The sequence below is a fragment of the Passer domesticus genome, chromosome 1, assembly GCF_036417665.1.
Source record: "Passer domesticus isolate bPasDom1 chromosome 1, bPasDom1.hap1, whole genome shotgun sequence".
Taxonomy (NCBI): domain Eukaryota; kingdom Metazoa; phylum Chordata; class Aves; order Passeriformes; family Passeridae; genus Passer; species Passer domesticus.
The window spans coordinates 79,041,012-79,063,803 of record NC_087474.1 but is presented as its reverse complement, the minus strand read 5'-3'; the positions used below and the strand labels follow the sequence as shown (position 1 = coordinate 79,063,803).

The window sequence follows — 22,792 nt, the reverse complement described above, 5'->3', positions numbered from 1 at the left end:
ATCCAGTTTCTTTGTGTCTCAGGTACAGCAAGGCTGGTTAGCAAGGAAATCCTGATGCAATCGTGATGCTTTCCTGTCACCGTTCACTAGTCATTAAGGTTATAAAACCATAATGAATGATATTGTTATTATTAAAGAAATTCTGCACAGATTCGATTACAACAGCTCAATCTTCCCCTTTTTGTTTCATTCTTTAAGAAAAAACATTTCCTTTTTTCAGTACAGTCCACGGAGGGCACAAGAACATCTACAGATTATCTTTGAACAGCTCAGGCTGCAGTGGTGACAGCCCTTGAGGCTGCCTTGGTGGCACAGGGTGCTCTTGGCTCTTGGGATACATCTGTGGGGCAGTCCACCCTCCCTTTGACCCACTGGCATTGTCCCCTCTGGTGGGACACTGGCCACTGAGGTGAGCAGCTGCTTCCTGAAGGCTCCTGACATAATGGACTGCATCCCTCTGCCCGCCTGTATCCACAGGGAGAGTGGGAAGCACAGTTGTGCTGCCATACTCAAAAGGATGGTAGCAATGTCACCACCCCAGGATGCAGACAGAGATGGGATCACCGCGTTTCCCTGAGGTATCTGGCAAATGACCCAGAACTTAGAAGGAGCCATAAGTGGAGAGGATTTTAAAACTCAATCCAAGGCTTGAAAAAGCAGGCCCTAATATCTCCTCTTCATTTTCATCCAGTGTAAAGCTCTAAGCACACTAAGGCTGGCGGGATAAAAGAAGAGAGACTAACATACTGTGTCTACTGCTTCCCCTTTAGCACCCTCCTACCGATTCCATACTCATTTCCATCTGTGCAAAGTGCATGTAAAACAACTTCACCCCTTGCCAGCTAGACATTGAACTGTGGGATTTGAATCGTTCTGGGTTCCTGGGCCTCCTTAGGTACATAAAAGCCGCGTCTGCGCCACGGGAGGCGGCTGAATCACAGCCTTTGTGTGCTGGGCACAGGGGAAACGGAGCCCGACCGTGGGCATGTGCCAGCCCCTGCAGGGTGAGAGCTGGCACTGTCTGCCCAGCAAAGCCTCGACATTTCCACCAACCACACTGAGTACATTTTCAATGGCAGAATCAGGCTGTACATAGTAAAATGAACAAATCCAAGTTTCCTAAAAGCAGGAAGGTCTGTGATCAAAACACACCACAGAAAGACCTGCGTTTCCCAGCCTGGTGCATAGGGCAGAGAGAGCAGCACATTTGGAGCATCCTGGAATGCTGAGTTTTAGACCATCCTCAGCTGCAGCAACCCATGCCTAAGAAAGGGGCCAAAGGATGACCAGCATTGCAGGGCATCACCTGTGGGTGCTCAAGGGGGAAGTGCCCAGCAGGACACTTTTGAATGAAGCAGTTCTATGCAAAACAGCCTTTGCTGTGTCCTGTTTCCCTTGGACAGATGCATCTCCCTGTCACAGAGTAGTGAGGGGCACCAAGCATACTTGACACAGCAGAACAGAAGCAGAGGAGCATTACGGCACATCAGCAGTTCCAGGTCACATCTTCCAAAGTAATAAGAAAGCATAACTTGTAGTCTGCTACATGAAAAAGTCTTTCAGCAAAGTTTTTCCAGCTACAGTGAAATACATATAGCTACATATTTACAGTTAAGACACCAGGGAGATAATCTATGCACATACACTTCCAAAGTAGCTTTGGACAAGAACTGGAATTTTCCTCTGCAAGTAGCGTAACAACTAAATATTTAAATAGTTAGAAGGCCAAACAATTGCAAACAAGTCAGCAACAACCATATTTCTCTCAGTTCCTGATGCTGCCCACTAAAGACAGCTGTAAAAGAGGACCTGAGTAAGTCCCAAGTTATTCCTTTAAATTGAACATCCTCCTCCTCCTCCTCCTCCTCCTCCTCCTCCTCCTCCTCCTCCTCCTCCTAATAATAATAATAATAATAATAATAATAATAATAATAATAATAATAATGTTCAACCAAACAACAGCTATATGAAGTAGAAATATGTATACCTATCTCAGAAAATCTACAAAAATCCAGTGCTTCAGAGACCTCACCATTTTTTCATGCAGCAATCATTAAACACTTCTCTGATAAATTGTTATGCAAACTGATGCTTGATGGAGTTTGGACTAACTAAATAGTCTTGTGTCAGAGTCAGACTCATAGAAGAGCCTTATATGGGTACCCAGCATCTCAGCAAATGCTCCCAGTGCTGCCTGCTCAACTGGTGCTGTGCCCTGCAGACGATCCGTGACCGCTGCACCCTCACAAGCCCACATGTCACGAGCAATGGCCGAGCAGGCTAATCAGAAGCAGCCAGTGAAGTTTTGGGGTGCAAGGCTGCTGCCCTCCCCAGCAAGGAGGGAGATGGGTGCAGGGGCATGGGGAGTGACATCACGCGAAGGAAGAAGCGAGGCCCTACAGATGTCCCGCCGGGACAACGACACAGTGTTCCTGCTACATCCCGAGCGCAAACGTGGCTTGTGTGCATTCAATGAAATTGTTTTTGTATACAAAGAGGATTTCAGCTGCTGTGAGGCAGATGGAAGGCGCTTTTGGCCGCGCTGAAATGTCTGGTACTGCCCGCGTTCGGAAGCATGCACGGGGCAAGAACAAAATACACTACTGTGCAATGTAAGTTGTCTGGTAAAAAATTAATTCAGCACAGGGCTATGTGAACTACAGGAAAACAAGGAGGAGTGGATGGCTTACCCTGCTGCTCTGCCCATTCCTTTCTCTTAGAAGAAAGAGAGCTGCCCACACTGCCGGGCTACTCAAAGAAAGGTGAGGGGGTGGCAACTGCCAGAGGGCAGCAACAACCATGAGAAACTTCATTTAGCTGAGTTTAAACTTGGAGTTAGAAAGCAGAGCAGAGTGAGCAGGGAGCAGCTACAGACAGGGAGCCTTAACCTTCAGCAGAGCACCGCTCACCTCCTGCAGTCTCTGGCAGCAGTTCTTCGCCCTGGGCTGGGGGGAGGCACCTCCAGCCAGCGACTACAGCTCCCCCTCCCTCTGCTCTCCTTTCCCCCAGGAGCTGAACTGCTTCTGCATGCCTTTCAGGGTGGCACAAAAACAGGTGAGACAGTCCTGCTTTCAGAAAGTTAGAGAAACTCTTTACTAGACCAGCCAGTTCATCCTACTAGGGTGATTGCATCACTTAAATATCTGGTTTGCTAAACTCTTTTTAATTGGGAAAGTTTTTCCTATTAAAATTTGCAGGTCTCCATAGATCATTTACCTTCCAGTACCCCATGCCTGTTAAAAATCTTTCTCCCAGCCCGGTTTTGTATGGTGCTAATGTCAATCCACATCAAAGTCCACAGGAATTCTACACATGTGAATCCAAGTTTAAGCAAGAAAAAAAAAAAAGGGGGCTCAGATTTTTATTACGTGAATTTTATTGGAACATTCCCTTCATGTCCCTACATACAGAAGAGCGTCTGGATTGAGTTACAGCTGCATTTACTCCCACACATCTGCTCCCTTATTGTTATAGTTACCTTTTCTCAGGGGATTTAAGAAACTACCCCCCCGAAAAAAAGCCCTTCACCTTTAGGTCCATGATGACAAAGATCAAAAAGCCTTCAGCATTCCTGCACCATGACATGAATTATGCTCTGCAGCAGTTTAAAAATTGCTTTTCTAATTCGAATGCTGCTGCTTGACCGCTGGGTTTCCAAGAGCGGCGCGCAGCAGGGCCGGTGCCCTTGCTCTCTGTGGAGGTGTGCGGCTTTGCTTTGTAACCCACAGCACGTCTGTGACTGGCGTTTCACTGGGAGGGGCGTGAGGCAAGGTATAGCAAATCTCCCTAGCAACAAACATAGAAACACAAAAATAAACTTTGGATGCACAACACTCAATTGATTTCACAAGTTGCTGGGCTGGCTGTGTGATGGAAAGCAATCGGAGGACAGCTGAGCCCGCCAAGAGGGGATGCCAGCCAGATTAAAGGTACCCAGCACTTAGAAACATAAGGGCCCAATTGTGTCAAAAATCTTATTTTAATAGAATAATACAGTATGAAGCAAGACACTTCCCTACTTTCCAATTGCTCTATTGTGCAGACCCTCAGGAGAGCTTTGAAGACCAGATTTTATCTTGGTCTCACTGCAAAGTCGAATCCCATCCCAGCTGAAGGCAGGAGGAACGTCCTGGTTTATTTCAGTGCTAATGAGGGTGGGCATTAAATGCATATGGTGATGGATCTCGTGCAGGAAGGCAGACAAGGATGCCAGGGACATCAGGAACGAAGCCCTGCAGCAGCACACCTAAACATACACCCTGGCAATGGGGGCTTGGGCAAAGGGAAAGGAGAAACCACTGCTCCACTGCAGCAATTACAAATGACAAGGTTATTACTGACACGAACAAAAACACATTGATTGCTTTCATTAGCTGGTTATGGTCACCTAGTGCATATTTGGGGATGGAACTTGAGCTGGTTCAAAGACAGACACTGACTGCATTTTCTATCCAGGAAATTACAAGGCAGGTCCAAGTAATCATCTTCCAGGGAGACAGTTCAGAATTACTTGGTTTTAAGTATGGATGGATATGATTTCGAAGAACCAAACTGGTATATCAAGAAACTTGTGAATGGCAAGGATAAAGACTAAGACCAGGGGAGGCACAGCTGATCTGAACTATCTCCTGATAACCTCACCAGTGAGCTAACCTTACTGGGAGAAGAAATGACATGGGCAGATGGGGTGCAGGCTGCAGGACTGCCTTTGCCCTGCCCAGCGTGATGACTGCCCTGGGAAGACGCTAGTTAGTCTCAACAGCAATGTGCACATTACCCTCCCAAACGTACAGTAGCAGTCCTATCTGAGACCTGTAAGTAAGGAGAAACAGCGTATTCCTCAGCTTGTAAATTAATTTAATTCCTGGAGTGCACTTACAGAGTAATGCCTGAGGCTTATGAAGGCAAAATGGAGCTAGAGACAGCACATTAGTCTCTGGAGAGACATACCAGCTGTTTCACGTCCTGATGGGGGTAGGGTGGAAAACAGTTGTATACAGTCTGCACTGTCCACTTAAAATCAGAGTATTTTCCCCTTACTTTCCCATACTATTAAAAATCACATACCTGAATGAATATAGGGAATTAGCAATTCACAGAGATGGGATAAGTCCAAATCCTGCACCTCCGAGGTGCAATGCTAAAATAGAAACAGCAGCCTTCTCCTCCTACAGAGTATTATCAAGAAATAATGATTCTGATGAAGAAACAGATTAAGAGGGAAATTAAAGTGCAGATTTAATTTCAATAGTAGTGCACCCAAGTCAGCCTGTAAATAAGCCAATCTCACCACCTAAATTAGGCATCAATAGAGAATTAGTGCCAACCTTAGGAAAACTGTAAGCCTTAAGAAAAGGGAAGGGTAGATGAGTGCACCCTCTTCAAACATAAATCTATAATCAACCCTCTCAAAACCAGATAATGGCTGATGGCAGGCAAATTTAATTTTAGAAGTATCTGAAGAGTTTTCTTCTCACTGAAGGATGGGGTTGGGGCAGGGTTGGCCTTAAAGCTGGCATCCTATTGCTCCTAAACTTTGTGGAGGTCTAAATTTATGTCCAGACATTTTAACTAGCCTGTATATCATTAATAAGCTATATCAAAAGCCTGCATTCAGATACCTTATCAAATTGAAACACCTCAGATGCAAAGCTTGTCTACGGATCTCAAGGCTTGATTTCCATAAAAAATCCCCTTCCAAAAGTTTATAGTACATGCTAGGAGGTTCTGCTTTGGTGTCCTCATTTCTGCCTCCCAATGAGTGGTGGTTGGTACAGTACTGAGTCAGAATATGATGTCTCCAGCTCAGTTTGAATCAGCCAGGTAAGGCACAATGCAGCTGATCGCTTAGAGCACATAATTATAGCATCCATGAGCTGCTCAGAGGATGCTGGCACTGACAAAGTAGGAAAGGCTAAAAGCATCATATTAAAATGTCATAAAACATTCATTTTACATGATTAGAGAAACTGGTAATTAGCATTTTTCTTTTAGTGCTTGACTTTTTATTCCAGCTGCTCTAATCCAGCTTCTTTCCATGGCAATTATTGCCAGGAAAGCTGAATTTGGCATTCTTTTCATGTCCACTTTAAAACCTGCTCTGTAATCCGTCAGCTAGGCAGGTCTCACATGCAGTATTTGAAGGTAAGTGAGGGGGGTTTTCGCCCTATAGTCAAATTACATTTGTAGTAAGCCTTAATTGTAGGAGTATGTCCATACACTATTAAACAAATCATATCAATATGTTTATTCTCTGTTAGTCTAGATTTATCTTGCCAAGGCTGAAGCTTTGTGTAAAAGGACTGACCCCAGGAGTGCATATGTCAAGCTGAATTAAGGAAGAGGAAAAAAAATAGAGCCGTATCTAAACTTCCTTAGAATAATAGGATGTTGATTAAATTGTTAGAAAGTTAAATAAACAAGTGATTTTTTTGTAATTGTCCTCTGAATGCCTCAGACTTCCACTCGCCTGAGCTGTCTCTGAAGGTGAGGAGGAGAAATGGCCCATTGCTGCAGGGCACATGGATTTCAGAAGGCAGCCGCCCTGCCAAAGCTTTCTGAGTGACATTGGGTAAGTCGCTGAAGCCTGGGGCATTTTGACATCTCATTTCCATCAAACTAATTGAGTTGTTGTAGGAATAAATAGAGAACAGAGCCTGGGACTTCTGCAGCAGAAGGGCAAGCTAAGGTCTGCTTCAATGGGCAGGGCAAGCAGCCACGTTACTCCAGCCAAGAGCCGTGCTGGGGCCCTGGGTTGGCCTCCTGGAGAGCAGGCACCAGCACCATCCTGCCAAAGCATGGACAGAAAACCTGGGTCAGGAAGCTGTGAGAAACAAGTCATCACATGGCTTTGGCTGTGCACCGTTTCTAGAGAAACAGACAAAAGCCATCAAGTAATCCCCCAATCTTCTGATCAAGAAAGGATCAGGTGATATTTAGACTGGAGTAACATGGCCATGTCTCTGCCACAGACACAGAACCACTGCTGTGGAGGGTAGAGAGTGTACTTCAGAGGCTTAAGCCATCATCCATCCCTTTTTGGGGTCATCATTTCTTGGTCTGGCTTTAAGAGAGCAATCTACATTCACAATTTGCGAACTGCTTGCCACCCTTCACTTCCCTGAGGAGGCAGTACTAAACCGTCAAAGCCCTTAATGTAGCAAGATTTCCTTGGCACTTAAGCTAAATTTTGGCTTTCTACATGTCATTTCTGCTCCTGCTGTGCTCTGACTGTCAGCCCTCATTATGTGAGCTGTGCTAACCAAGAGTCAGTGGCTCCAGCCACCCATGGCTGAATTGCCTCCACACCACTGGAAAGCCATGCAGCCACCTTTGTGTGACACCATGCTGCAGCCACTGTCTCCACTCCCCAGCAAGCACGTACCTTGGGGACAGCCCTACAATCATCCACAGATATGGATTTTGGTCTGGAATTGACTTAACCTTCAAGCTGCCCTTAGTGTGTAACCCTGGTCAAGTGCAGGGTTTTCTGCATCCCCTCACCATGACCCACAGCCACTTAGAAAAACAACGGGCATCTTTCCTCATACATGTCCTTTTTAGCACTCCCCCACTAACCTGCTTTTGTTCTTTCTTGAACCCCTGCAGAGCTATCAATCTCCCTCTGACAAAAAGTGTCAATTTTTCCAACTACAGCAAAGTCATACAGAAATGCAATAGCATTTCTTGGCTCATTAATAATTCCAGAGAGGCAGCAACATTTTCCCTCCTTTGTATGATTGACAAGCTGGTTTTTCCTTTCATATGAATACCATAGGTAGACATTAACTAGCTAAACAAAGATACTCTTATTTCCCTAAAACGACGCTTTAAATATTTCAAGTTCCAATCACATTTCTGGTGCAACACAAATTCCTAATAAAATCATTAACTAATAAATGCTCCTCATCTTTGATATGTTAGTAAGAAGTCTCAATATGTCCATGTGTTGCCATAAAGCTCTAGAGAAACTTAAAAAGATGCTTGCATTATTTACTCTTAAAAGGATCTCGCCAGTATTTGAGGAAGAAAAACATGGAAATCAATATCAAGGAACATAAACACAAACAAGGAAGATATTAAATTAAGCCACAGTTGAAAAGTTCCTTCTCCAATGAGTACATGGTGTGCAGCCAAAAGCCTATTTTTATACTACAGAAAGTATTTAAGTGAGCACATCTGCAATAGGCTTCTCTGGGAATGTATACGGGGGAATCTTGTTCACACAACGCACTCAGGTGGATTCCCGTTTTTCCCGCAGACTTCCAGAGCACTGCAAGTGGCTTGTGCCCACCACCCCTGCCACACACCGCTACAGAAAACTGGTTCAGCCCAGCTTCCCAGCATTTTCAGGATCTCTGCACATATGGCTGTGGCTTTTCCTATTGCCTTTCTGGTTTTGCTGAAAGGGAGCGTGACTTCCTACATGTCAGCTTTCCCCCATTGCTTCAGGTACATCTTTTTGCTGAACCTTGAGTCTGCTGAATGTATCTGAGGAGGGTGCCTGCCTTGCTCTCCTCCAGCACACCCTCTCCTTTTGGGAGCCCCTGGCTCTCCCACACCCAACCCGGCATTCTGGATGGATATGAAGGGCCCCTGCGTTACAAGCAGCTCCTCAGCAGCTGAAATTATTCCAGAAGAGCCAACTGCAATGCAATGCCCGGAGAAATGGCAATTCCTGACAGATACCATCTCCTGCCTTCAGATACAATGTCAGCAGTGCACTTCGCTTATCTTAGTGACTGATAAGAGGAAGTGGCAAGGTAATGTTGGACCTCACAGGAAAAACCTAAAGAGTAAAACTTTCACAGCTGAGCAAAACCAGTCCCTTTTAGTCCTCCTTCTTTCTCTTTAGCTCGCAGAAATGGCGAGCTCTGTAAATGTTTTCAATAGACTGCAATTCCTTTTTGTGCAATTATAAATATTTTAACATATGACATCAGTACAATATGTTTTCATTGTGTTTAGATCTCTTTAATTAGGATGGGGCCTGAGTTCTCCTTGCTGCCTTTGGTACTTGGACTTGGCAACCAAATTTGTTTTGTCTCAACTTACTGTTCTTTCTTTCAGTGCAGAAGGAGCAACACGCACTTTTTTATTTATTGTTCTTGATAATTGGCTTCATTTTCAGTCAGAACTGATCTGATCATCATGGAAAAAGAAATAAAACACATAAAAAAACCATTAAGGGATATTTATCTCCAAGTTAGAAGGGTAGTGAAAATATCCAGAAGGATGAGATAAGTGGTATTTCTAATCTAACGGATAAAATCCCCACTTAAACATCTACAGACGATGATACAGCTTTCAAATGCAACTATTTATGCCCTTTTATTTCTGGACTTTGCACTTAATACGGCGGTTAATTTATAGCAAGCAAAGGCAGAATTTACAGGACTGCAATAAACCAGGAGCCCATTCCTGACATAAAAGAAGTCACTGACACACCGTCCGTTCCCTCTCCATCACATGGGCCATAGCTGCACGCTGGGTCACACCTGGACAATGTCACCAGCTGCAGCACTGGGCCACCCCAGGTATCCACCACCCCTTCCCCCTTGGGTGAGGACAAGAAGTGTGTTCCACCCCACCCAGCTGCTCCAAAAAGCCCTCAATTCCCTCCCAGTGACAAGTCCCACCACTCTGAAGCCATACTGGGAAACTTTGGGATTATTCATCCTGTAGCTGGAGCCCCTGTGTGCTGCTTAGTAATGTGAGAAGTGCCAGCAGAGGGGACTTTCCATGGCTTGTTTAATGCTTCCTGGTAATGGCTTAGGTGACAAGCAGGCCCAGGGGCTGGGCAGAGGGGACTGCTTCACTGGGACTTACACGAATATGGGCAGGAAACTTCTGTTTGGGTATATCTGACTACCAGAATTAGTCTACAACTTTTGCTTGCTTATTTGTGGTCATCGAAATTGAGCTGCTGCACCACATTATTAGTCAAGGCTGATACTAAAACAACTGAATCTCTAGAACATGGAAACAAGCTAGTTAGAATGAAAGATTACAAATTAGTAAAGTACATGGAGTCAGAATGCAACTCCCTTTGCCAGCCAATACAGCAAGGACAACTGTTTTCTTCCCCATAAGCAAGCTGATCAGGAATGCTAAGAAGGGCTCCATTTGCTCTTGAGAGAAATAGGCTTTTAAAGTAGATTTAAATGTATTAACTAGCATACCAAGATGCTTTATGAGAAATCCTGGCAATAGAATTACTGAGGTTGACAGCACATTCGAAGTGAGAAATTAAATCATAAATGGTGTTCCCTGTCTAATCCCATTCATTTCAATCAGTACAAGAGCAAAACTCGTCACAGAAAGAAAAAGAACTAAACTATCATGATGCTTGGGGACTTCCTGATCCTTTCCTTGATGTCGCCTAGAGGCATTGAGAGGAAGTTTCATCCTGTGATTCATCCAACTGGCCAAAGACTGCATGTATCTGGGTCTAATTCTCTGCTCCCTGCCTCACTTTGGGCACATCAACTCATGGTCTGATCCCGAAACATCAGCTTCCAGCATTTAAGCAGGACATGGGCTCTTCATGTCTCTGTAAGACCCACAGTGAGAACCAGAGAGCCCAGCTGGGCACCACATAGCCCTGGAGCTAGGGAAGTTGCTGGGTCACCACAACCTCACTTTTCAAAGGAGCCCAGCCCAAGGAGGTAGGACCTATTAGCTATGGAGCCAAACCAGCAGAGCATCCCTACCCATGCACCAGACCAGCTGCTCCCTCCTAACACAGCTCCTTTCTTTTCTCTGAACACAGAGCAGTGGCTGTCTCCAGGCCAGCAGTTAACATTTACCCAGGGAGTGGATCTCTCTGTCTCCAGTCTGATGGAATTCAAGGTGTCCACTACCATGGGAAGCAGCCTAACCATCTGAGCCAGGGTGGGGAAAAGAGCTCAAGTTTGGGAAAAAGGAGATAGCACATTACAAGCACCGATGAACACCGAGAGCTGAACTCAGTACTCTGTACAGAGTGCCTGGGAAATCACAGCTTACAGCGTGTTCTTTACAGTGCTACGAATGTAACAAAAATACACACCCTGGGTCTCTTTGAATTAAAAGAAAGGAAAGGATTTCACTATACAGCATTAAATGTAAAAATATGACACATGAAAGTACTGAAGTAGTAACATGAAAGAGATGGATATTTACATTTTAAAATCTCCAACTGTTACACAACTTACTTTTTTTTTTCTTTAAGAACACAAAATTTGCATACAGAAGAGGGAAGAAGATGTTTGGGGGATAAAAATAAGGAGGAGTAACATGATCCTCAGTTCAGATCTTCCACGAAGTATTGAAAGAAACCAGAAGGAAAGCAGAGGCAAAGCTTCCAATAATACTGTAAGTTACTCAGTAAAAGTCTTCAGGAGCACACGTCTTTGAAGTACCACGGGGAAGGCTCAATCCTATTACAGCCCTCCTGAGGAAGTGTTAATCTTCTAGACAAAGAAACCAAGGCTCACTTTTTATGAACTCCCATGTACTTTTGATTGCTTCTGGCTTGGTTTATTTGTTTCTTTAAGGCTCATCAAACCTGATTTTTTTCCTGAACCACTAAACCTACAGTTCAACTCAAAGGCAAATGGAAGCTGCTACGAAAAATCAGGCCACTTTCTTTTGGGAAGGGTGAATTTATGGGCCTGTATTCTACTGTTATTGATGAAATGCCAGCATTGTGGAAATCAATAAAACAGCCTATCGCCAAAATGGCACTAGCACTAAGACTGTATTCTTGATTTAGAAATTGCTGGCTATGATTAAAAAAAAAAAAGCAGAAAAGAAGACAAAATGCATGTTTTGTGGGTTCATAAAAAAGGCAGAGTGGTAGGAGATAAGCTATATTGATAAAATGTAATCCTTTTATGATAGAATTAAAAAAGATTCAAGGTTTATATTTCTGGTGCTTTAGACTGCATTTATCATAAATAAACCAAAGTTACTCTAACATTGTGGCACTGTCTGTTGGTGAAAATTTATAAATCTGCCCATTTATTAGGATTACTGTTATTACTTTAGGGGGAGGACAATCAAATCCAAACTCTGGGCTTTTTTTTTTTATCTTCCAGACACAGATGAACAGCTTTTGGTTGGGGATTTTTTTTTTGTATGAAAACCAATTACTGGTCTTGACTGAAGCTGAATTCAATTCTTTTTTTGATGTTCTGCAGTGCACTTCTGAGCAGCTTTTGCAAGCTATGACTAGAGTAGAGCATTTGCAGTCCCTCCAACAAATCAGAAAAAGTATTTGTAAGCTCATTACTACCAGAAAAACAGCACCAATACGACTCACACAGTTTGTTCTTGCAGCAATGATGAAGAAAATTCACAGTATGAGCAAGGGGAAAATCATAGTGAACAATTTCTGATTTATACAATCAGTTCGGGGTTTTTTTTAGTTTAGGTGTGGATACATTGCATCAGGTGTTTTTCAACATCTCCGCCTTCGTGCAGATAGGTTGGCAAATCCAAAAGGCAAGCTGTCCCAGAGGGCAGCATGCATCTTATACACACCTGTACCCCTGCTCAGGAGGCCTTCAAAATGGGATTAAAGAATTGAAAGTCATTTTGTTGCATTTCTTCCTCCTTTGCAAGGATCAGTGATGCCATCTTCACCCCTGCTCTCAGTGACCAGGGGATCTGCTGCCTGTGGTTTGCCCACTGTTTCCCCCAGAGCCCAGCCTTGTTCCCAGGAACATCATCCTGCCTCCCAAGCAACAACAAATGCTGCACACAGCCAAACCATGGAGGAGAAGGATTTGTGACTTCAACATGGACTCTACCTGGTATCCAACACCAGGGCCAAGACTTAAAACCCAGCAACTGCATTTGCTGTGGCACTACTGCTGTTCTGCATGCACACCGCAAGCTGCTCCAGAGTAAGTAGAGAAAAAAATGCACCATGGAATTTAATTATTACATTAATTTGATTTTGTTCAACAGCAAAAGGGAATAAAAAAGACATACGAGAGCAGCTTCAGACATAAACAAGGAGCGTATCCCATTTTGGATCGGTTCACGTGCTGTGTATGGCACAACATGTAGTTTTCTTCTTTTTGTTTGTTGTTTTCAGTTTAGGTTTTATCCAATTATATATCTATTGTGTGACAGGCCTGGCATGAGAGATCCCATTTACAGGAAATATTTCTGAGATCACAGGCCCTGCAGGCTAAATGCAAACACTGGAGCAGATGGTAACTGATCCAGTAGAGCTGTACCTAGGGGTGCTGGAAGGGGGAAAAGACTTGGAAAGTAAAGCCGCTAACAAAATAACCTCACATTATTAAAAACTACAACCAAATCAGCCCAGCCAGCAGCTAGGGACCTCATTAAGGATGCCTCTGACCACTGCTGCTGACCTGCTCGTGGCAAGGGGCCGGGGGTGGGAGGGAGGGCAGGCAAAAGAGGGTGCTTGCTTATGGAATGACTTCCTACCTGCCCAAGAGCAGAGCAAAGGGGCTGCTCTGCCCATTGAGTAATCACCATTGAACAGCGGTGAAAGCTGTAGAAGAGAAAGAGGAGAGCCAAATACCAATCCACACTTTAACACAGTCGTTCCCAGGCTCTCCCTCTGGCACGGCTGCAGGATGCCGAGACCAGCCCTGTGAGAGGAATTCCCTCCCGTCCCTAACAATACAGTGTCTGTGTCCAGCCAGCCTGCTGATGCTCCTTTTCAAGCAGGTGCCCTCTAGACTGCAATGCCTCTTGGGTTCACAAAGCTGTGCTGAGGCTGGGTCAGCAGGAGGAAGAGCTGACCAGGCTAACAGGCAACTTCATTGCACAGGTGAGCTCAGGTGGACACCTATCCTGGGGAACAGTGCAAATTAAGGAAGGAAACATCAATATGCTGCCCTTCTTGCAGCAAAAAAAAAAAAAAAACCCTTTTGATGATAAATCTGCATTTATACTAGGGTTGTAAAAGTGCTGTGACAAGAAATCACAGCCCTAATGAACTATACTGTAGCAGGAAAACAATTCAACCACAGACCTGCAGAAGCAGGTAGCTCTGTCTCCCCATATTTTTAAGTAGCATCTATCACAGTGCATTTCCAACCTCGATAATAGTATGACAGTATCTCAGCATACTGACATTAACCTGGTTTTGAACACATGAGGGGAAACTCAGAGAAACTGGATTATAAAAGTGATATTCCAGACCAGTAAATGGGAACAGCTGACCAAAGCTCTTGAGAAACACTGACTCATTCACAATCAGTATTTCAAAGATTGGTAAAAGTTACATCATTTCATAAGGCAGAGTGCAAAATATCAGCTTAAGTACTTCACCTACTTTATTTTCTGGAGAGGGACTAATTATACCCACTTATAACACATAAATTGTACTGTTTCATCTTTACTAAGTAGGGTTTCATTAAGCCAGCTGGCTGAGCTAGCTATCCCTCACCTATGTGTTTTCTGTCACTTCTGTTCTTGTCCCTTTTGCTCTCTGTCTGCTTCTCACTCATTTGAGGACTTATCCTTTAGCCTTCTGCATTTTCTCACAGAGCAAACAAGCAGGTTTGCTCTGACTTTCCTTGCAGATGATGCTCCCCAAGCCACCGGGGAGTCCCCAAGACTCCCTCTCACAGTGGTCAAATGCTTTTTTGTTTGAAGCAGGGCACAGCATCCAGCTGAGACTTCCCCAGCGTGGAGTCGCTGTATAAAGGTTTCTTCACACGTCCTGCATCTCACTCCCCTCATGTGACTTTTTCACCCTTTGGAATGCAAAAATAAGCCCTGATTTACATGTGCAGTCCAATTTTACCAGGATCCTCTAAAACAAACCTCCCTGCTGCTGCTGAGCGCTGTTTAAATCAAGAGGCCTTCACACGGGTGAAGATGTCTTAAAGAAAGATCGGGATGTAACTCTGTCACAATTATTATGATTTGGTAACATTTAGCAGCTGTGTTTTTTTGCTGCAGACATCAGTTTTATAGCTGAAACTGTTCCTTTAATTTTTTTGCAAGAGTGTTTCACTATTTTTTTTGTCATTGTTGTTTCCTGGACTCCTAAATATAGCCAAGTGGAATAACTAGCACCTCTGTAAACTGTTGGTTAAATGCCACACTGAGTTTCATTTTGCTTTCTAAAAGGCCATTTAAAACACATCAGGCTTGTAGAGCTCAAAATTTAGGAAATTATTTACATTCTGGGAATAACTCCTAGCCATTTCCGCAGGCTTTTCTGCCTTTAATACATGTTAATGCTATTCCCACCAAATAAAAGCGTGGCCTGAAAAACACCAGGTATCAAAATAAATGGCACTTCAAAGTTGAAGAAACAGAATTGAGAAACAAAAAAAACTGTAAAGGTTGCTTTGCTGTCCCGAGGTGTTTTGTCACCAGGGTGTTAAACAGCAAGTAGTCTGCTTTAGGCTTCATAGGACATTTCAGGCAAACTCACTGGTGGCAAATGAAGTCACTGCTGCTCTTAACCCTATGGAGCTGAGCTCATTTATGTCATCATTTAGTATAAACATGCTTCAAAACTAAAAATGCCATGGAACTGAGTGCCACATTCCTGCCAGAAGGGGAAGTAAGAGGTTTATGTTTACCTGCCACAAGGTGTAAGATGGTAAATGACACTGCTATTGGACACAAGCCAGGAATTATGGAATCACAGGTTGGAAAAGACCCCCAAGATCACCCAGCCCAACCACCACGAATCCCTCACTCCATCCTGAAACAGACCCACACACACACCAGAAAGCTGAGGTATGGGGATCAGTATTGAAAAACATAGTCCTCAGAGTCCAGATGCCTGCGCTACACCCCTTTACTCCAAAGTAATTTGAAATAATGCAAGCTCTGAAGTCCCTCTGAGAATAAAACTGCCTGACCCACAGGGAGTAGAACTTGCTTATTTACTCAACTTTCTGTCAACATTTAAAAGGAATTATCATTCCCATTTTGCAGCAACTAAGCTGTTTGCCTAAGGTCAGAGAGTGAATTAACGTTAAACTAGATTACACAGTATCGTAGTTCCCATTCCTGTGGTCAACCAGCTACCATCTGATTAGGTCACCTCAGCACATTTAATTTAAAAAGAATGTTCAATCTAACACTTTGCTGAAGAAGTGCTTGAGTCGTCAACAAAGTCATGTGAAAGAGAGAGAGGGAACAATAAACAAGAAAGCTGCCTACGTCTCAGTAACTTGCAAGTCCAAACAGACAAAGAGTAATTCAAAGTCCTGAAATACTGTCATTTGCTGCAGAAAAAGTCACATAAAAACTCTTGGCTTTTGGGGAGGAACTGCAGCCCAAAAGGCCTGATCATTGCTGCAGCTCAGGGCCAGGCAAGCAGCTTTGGGGAGGCTGAGCTTTGGGGAGGTTCAGCAGCTACTCTCCCATAGCCCCAGTCCTCCATGCAAAGGCATTGCAGCCTGCCCAGAGGCAAGATGTTATGAAAATTAGGTAGAATGAATGTCGCTCAAAATTACTTCTTGTATTTTTCAGCTTTAAAACAAGCAAATGGGCTGCAGGGCCTCTCCAGACATCCACACGAAGAGAGCCTCTCAGAAACACGAACCATCCTGTGCTGGAAGGGAGACTGGAAAGGTTTTAAATTAGGAACTGCATTCCTCTTCCAGGTGCTGATGAAACCCATAACACCAAAACAATTAAGATGTTTTCTAATTTACTTTTTTTTTTTATATTTGCTGAAATAGCTGGAGCTTCTCAAAAGAAGAGAAACACATGTTTTTGCGAGGCCCAGCTATTCCTTCTGTTACCACTGGCAAAGCAGCAAATAGCTGCCTGCCCAAACAAAACTGCGGTGCCTCACAAATGAGCACTTGTACCCCTGCACTTTTAATATTCTCAAAGCATCCTGCTCTCTGAATTTGCACTTTGAAGCAGTAGGAAACATACAACAATTTTGCTGAAAATTCAACGTCATTTGCTGACAATTCCAAACATCAACTAGTCTTCTGTACCTGTGTGGTTATTTAAACAGAGCTTGTTCAGTTTGCCTGCCAAGCTAGGTGCTTCTGAAGTCACCATTCAGACGAGCACTACATAACATAAACTGTGACGACAGGTCTTCAGCAGGCCCAAACCAAGCCCTGCAGTACATCCACAGAGTCCGCTGAAAGAACAGAGCTCAGCTTCATGTGGGATTACTCTAAGAGCAACTATTTATGAATTTTTCCACAAGTTGCCACTTTTTGCTCTGCAATATGAGTGCTATGTTCCTCTTCAGCCAAAGCCAGTGCTGCAATATCCGAAAGACTGTTGAGGATCAATGTGGCCTCTTTCCAAAAGAAAAAGACTACTGGCTCATGGACTGTTCTGGAACAACTGCTCTTCCATACCTATTTCTGAATAACACGAGTAGAGAAATCATGGGATATCTACATCACCAAAAATGTCAAGCTATAATCTAGTGAGATATGTTAGTCACCTATGCACAGTTCACTACAAATATGAACAGTGCAGGTTAACTAACACTCCTGGATGAGCTGCATTAAAACCTGTTAAGAAATTGGAACTGTCACTACAAAACCTTAATGATCAGAGTCTCTGCTGGCAGAGCTACCACATGTTTTCCAAAGGAGATCTCCCTGTGGTATCACCTTCCATCTGTGGTAGTGTGTATACATATATATATATACAGGGTTGCATTCAATCAAAGAAATTATAATTATGTACTTTTTGCTTAATGGGCAGGCAGCGAAGAAAAAGAATGTATTCATCCATCTATGCAATGTGGTCTCTGCCCATGAAAATCAGAGGCTTCATAGTTGCATGAGGAGGATGTGGGACGCCTTTCCTCTTGTCCACTTCCCCTGGCTCCCATACTCTAAAAGGTCTTAAAAAGCTCTACAAGCTCTACAGCTCTGGTGGTAATTTTGCCAACCAGTTTTATTGAGCCTCTCCTCCAAACTCCCACACAGCAGAAGTATCCAGTTTGCCTCCGCATCTCGTGTGCTAGCATGGAAGAGAGCTTGAGAGTTACTGCTACACCCACAGCTGTTTTCCGTGAATCTGAAGAACACAATCAGCTTAAATGTTTCTTTGAAGATAGACCATCCTTTTCCTGTGGCCTAATTTATACTCAACATTAAAAGCATATAAAGCTAAAACTGGAAAATCAGTCATAATTAAACTTGTAAAATAGAGAATCTATTTTTCATGAAACAATCTCAAATTCTATTTTATCCCCCCCCTCATTCAGACAGTTTCCTACTTCAAATGGAAAACGTTATAGCAATGACCTACTCAGTTATGAACTCCAGCATTTCTGATCTGTAGCAAGTAGGACACCACCCGGGGTGAAAAAAGATGGCTTCAAATCCAACTCAAATTGTACCAAGGTCAAGTGAGAGCCTGCTAGGACTGGGATGATGCCCACAAGGACTGCAGGCCTTCTGAGACAAGAGCACAAGTGCAGAAGAGTGCAGAGGCAATAGCAGGAGGACAATAACCATTGGCATTTCAATGAAAACAAGCAGCTGTTGGGTGTTGGGATAAGCTGCTAAATAATGCTGTTCACCACCAGTGAGTAAGCAGTTTCAGGGCATGCTTGGTAGAGGAAGTGTCATAGTGGCATCATGCACAATTTTGAAACGTGCAACATCTTTGATGCAGCAGGAGAAACCAAGGTTGTGATATACTCAATAACCTGTTTGGCTCAGAGCTCAGGGCCCAGGTTGAGCCCAGCTGACAATACCACTTCCACACAAAGGCCGGTGTGCAAGGAGCTCCCAAAATGCCACAAGACAAGAAGCCTTAATGGGTCCTTGCAAAACCTGGAAACTGTGCTATCCATTCTTCAGCACCATCTGCTGGTACCGTACCCAGCATCAAATGGGTTATCTGCCTGCAGGCCACAGCTTGTGGCACTTGCCCACTCCTCCAACACAGCCATGGACCCCACAAAGTCCGGGGTCCCTCTGGCACTAACAACAAGGTGGATATATCCCAATGACACTGCTGGAACTTACCAAACACCCTCCCATGGTGATACATCTAAAGCTTAGACTTGAACCATCTTATGTGATACCAGGGGCCTGGGCAAAGGTTTTTCTGGCTCAAGAAATGAGATGATGTATTCCCATTATCAAGGAGTTCCTGACCATATGTGTGACACTGACCTATAAATATCGTTGGCTCTGCTGACCAGAGTGCTATCTGACAAGTGCTATCTCCCTTCCTCTTCACACCTTTATCACCTTTTGGCCTTCAGTCACATCTAAGTGGCATCATCACACTGGAGTGACTTGGATGCCACTGCTTGACTCATTCTAGAGTGGCTTCAGGAAGACAAGAGTCCAAGTGCAAGGCACAGCAGCATCCCCAAGGATGGTGCCCACGTGAATCACATGCAAACAGACTGGACTTGCACAGGGGAAGTGCAGACCACCCCAGCTGAGCCTGCCCTGATTGGAAAGGTTTGTGTCTCACCATGCAAGCTCTGAGCAGCGCTCAGGAAAACAGCCCCCAGCAAATACTGCAAGTGCAGGTCACAGCTGGTTAGGCTGCTTCTGGAAAGCAAAGCAGTTGAAGGAAATATTCCCATTAATAGAAAGAGGCTTTCTGGGGCCACGTGGACAGCACTGGAGACCGGAGTCAGTACAATGCACAGGCTCTCATCTCTGCTTCAGTGTCCCCATGCTCTGTAGTTTCATTGCTTTAGCTAATGTTGGGAAAGTGCTGACAGGGATTTCAAAGGGAAATTTCTGGTCTAAACACATTGTTGAACTCAGGCCCTTGGTAGTTGTTTTGTTGCACAAGAGAAAGGAGGGAAAACATTGAATAAAAAACCCCCTGGAAGCACTTTCCCAGGGCACGGGCGCAGTCACCCCAGGGGCTGAAACCCGGCCAGTCCTGTGCCCTGCCATCCCACCCACCAAGTCCTCCACACCACCCAGCCCCCAAGTGGGGACCTTTCCCAGCCATGGTTACTGGGGTACTTGGTAGAGCACAGTCTGAAGAGAAGATGAAAACTATCGCTGGCAAAAATAATTCCAACTGGGATTTTCCAGCCTGTTTTGGGAAGACACAGTACATGTAAAGACCAAAAGAAAAAAATCATCTTTCTTATCTTACTGCCTAAGAAAGCACCTTTGAAGAACCAGAACAAACAAAATTTACCCAAAAGAGGAATAAAGGAGGAGCCAAAAAAAGATGATAACTACTGACATTCTACTTTAAGCCAAGTTTTTAGATCTGAGCATGGAATTGAAATATACTATACATAATCCTGGGAGAAGTGAATTTCAACCTCTGTTACTCATTTTTTTTCCTGTTTGGTTCAGTCATTTAAAGGAACAACTTTCCCCTTGAACTCTAATCATTTTTGAATGAATTATTAAACAGCCTGACTTTACAAGCAGATTTCCTTTTATATACAACAGCGCACAAATAAAAGAGGAAACTGATTAAACAGGGAACATGACAGTATTCACTTGACAGCATACTTTGTAAAAACCATGGGCATGTGTGGTGCATGTGTGCACAACTGCTGGCAAGGAGGGGTGGTTTCTTTTTCCAGTCTTTCTTCTCATTCAGAATAACTGTGTGCTGTTCTGCCACTTTTAATTTTAACATTATGGTCCAGCTAATTATGATAATTTTTAAACTGGGCAGTGCCTCTTTAAAGAGATAAAATATTTTAGCTTGCAATTATATTTATTTCTATAGCTTTACTTTTAACTAATGGAGATTAAGCTGCATTCCTGAATGGCTTGCATTTTATCTAAAAAAAAAAAAATACTAGTAACTACAGAATACATAACTCATTCCTTCTTTTTGCAAATAGATTCTATATATCATATCCATAATAAAAATCAAGAGGTGCTGCCAGCTCTCTTTTGAAAACTCGTGGCAATAGGAAGTCTATGTTCTGCAACTTCATGTACTTACTCTTGACTGATAAAGGCTCTTTTTGAAGTCAATTATAAGCGTGCAGTACCTTGAAGGGACTAAAATGGAGTAAAATATCTAAATAAGATTAATTTTTCTGTGAAAGCAACCACTTTAATAACAACAAGGATGTAGTATAAACAGGAAGAGTCTTCCCCTATCTCCACACATTAAAGCAAAGGTGCTCCCAGAGTGGGTTGGCACATGGGACCAATCACAGTTTCATGTCTGCTTACACTGAGGCTCATTGATAACCAAGGAGCCACAACCATCCACCCCTCTGTACTCTTCATCTGGCATTTCTCACCTGTATTACCTTTGCAACAAAGACTTTACCTTCCAAGAACAATTCAATCTAAAATGCAACAGGCAGAGTTCCTTTAGCTCTGCGCTTCCTCTGTAACACATTTTATTTTCATATCCTTTCTGCTCATTTCTGCAGAGGGTATACACATCCAGTAACTTACATGCTTGTCTGTATTAGAAACTTCTAGCTTCTCACATGACTTCCATTAAAAAGAAAAAAGTTTTTAAAAAAAGATTTATGAGCAGCATGAACATACCAGCCAGCTTGCTTTCAGAAAATTACAAATCTATGCAAGAACATGATGACAGGATGATTTTGAATGAAAATAACACCAGCATAATCCAAGCCTGGGAAATCTTTCCTCTGAAATTATGTTCACAAAACACTAAGGCTGATTTTTTTTGGGTGCAAATTGGACTGTGAATCTCAAACTACATGGCTACTCAGAGTAACCTTGGTTACCTCTGTAAAACTCTCCTGCACTCAGAGGACCAGCGTGAGCCTGCCCAACACCAAGTGCCAGCTGAGGCTCACTGGGAGAAGCGCTGCGACGCCGATGCCTTGCCCTGACCCTGGGCGCTGGGGTGAGCTGTGCCCACATCGAGGAGGGACCTGCTGCCAAGTGCTACACCCCACACTGAGCAGCCAGATCGCACTCCCTGGTACCGGCACGGAGCACAGGACACGGAGCACAGGACACGGAGCACAGGACATGGAGCACAGGACACGGATCCTCTCCAGCGTGCGATCCTGAAAGCTCCACTGACGCGGATGTCCAAGGACTGCCTGCCAAGATACTGACTGCTGCACTGGGCCCTGGGGTCATACATCAAATGTTCACATGCACTGACAGATGTTTATGTTGGTCATCCTGATTTAACTCCCATTACATCATTTACCAAGCTACTGATGTTATCATAAACGATTAAACAAGCCGGCAAAGGGGACTCGAATACAAAGCTGATTCCCTTATGGTATGAGGGCATTACCACTTCAGACTGAGTCTTGCTCTTAAATCAAATTGAACAACTGCACAGATTCTTTAATTCATTTGAATTCTGTATGGAGAAGTGCTCCTTTTCCCAGAAGACTGATTTCATTCATCATTTGACCATCACAGGATGAATGAAAGGTATTAAAAGGTAAAGGGGGGGGAGGGGGGGGGTCAGACGTGGAATCACAAATTATTAGTGTAAAACTAAAAACAGTTTTGTACTTTAATTAAGGCGCTGCTTGGGCTGGGATTCATTTAAACTACCTCAGTTCTTCAAAGTCTGCTGCATTATTTAGTGCTTCCAGTCACTTCTGGTTTGTGTCTGGACTATTTTAACATACTGAAAATAACTGAAAGTTCTGAGGGAGCAAAATTAATAAGCAGAGGAAGTCCTCAATCTAGTATATACATAACATGCTTTCTTCCTGCCACTGAAATACAGTATTATCAAATACAAGGGGTTAAATTTAAACTCTGACCACCTCCCTGCTTGCTTGGTTGTCATTAAGTGTGGGGAGGGAATAGGAAACACTTCACACATCTTGTTTTCCGCTTCTAATATATTTTTGAGTTTTCTAGTGCAGGCTTTGCTTGGATGTGTAATCACTGTGGAA

At 43.7% G+C, this 22,792-nt stretch overlaps 1 protein-coding gene and 1 long non-coding RNA gene across 2 annotated transcripts in view; one reads left to right on the top strand and one right to left on the bottom strand.

Moving 5' to 3' along the window:
- The window catches only part of BCL2 (BCL2 apoptosis regulator), a 96,680-nt gene that overhangs the window by 57,270 nt on the left and 16,618 nt on the right, over nucleotides 1-22,792 (bottom strand). The window lies entirely within an intron of this gene.
- Nucleotides 1,786-8,692, top strand: LOC135304435 (uncharacterized). Its single transcript, XR_010365825.1, has 3 exons — nucleotides 1,786-1,813; nucleotides 6,458-6,571; nucleotides 8,261-8,692. It is a non-coding gene; the product is annotated as an uncharacterized LOC135304435 (long non-coding RNA).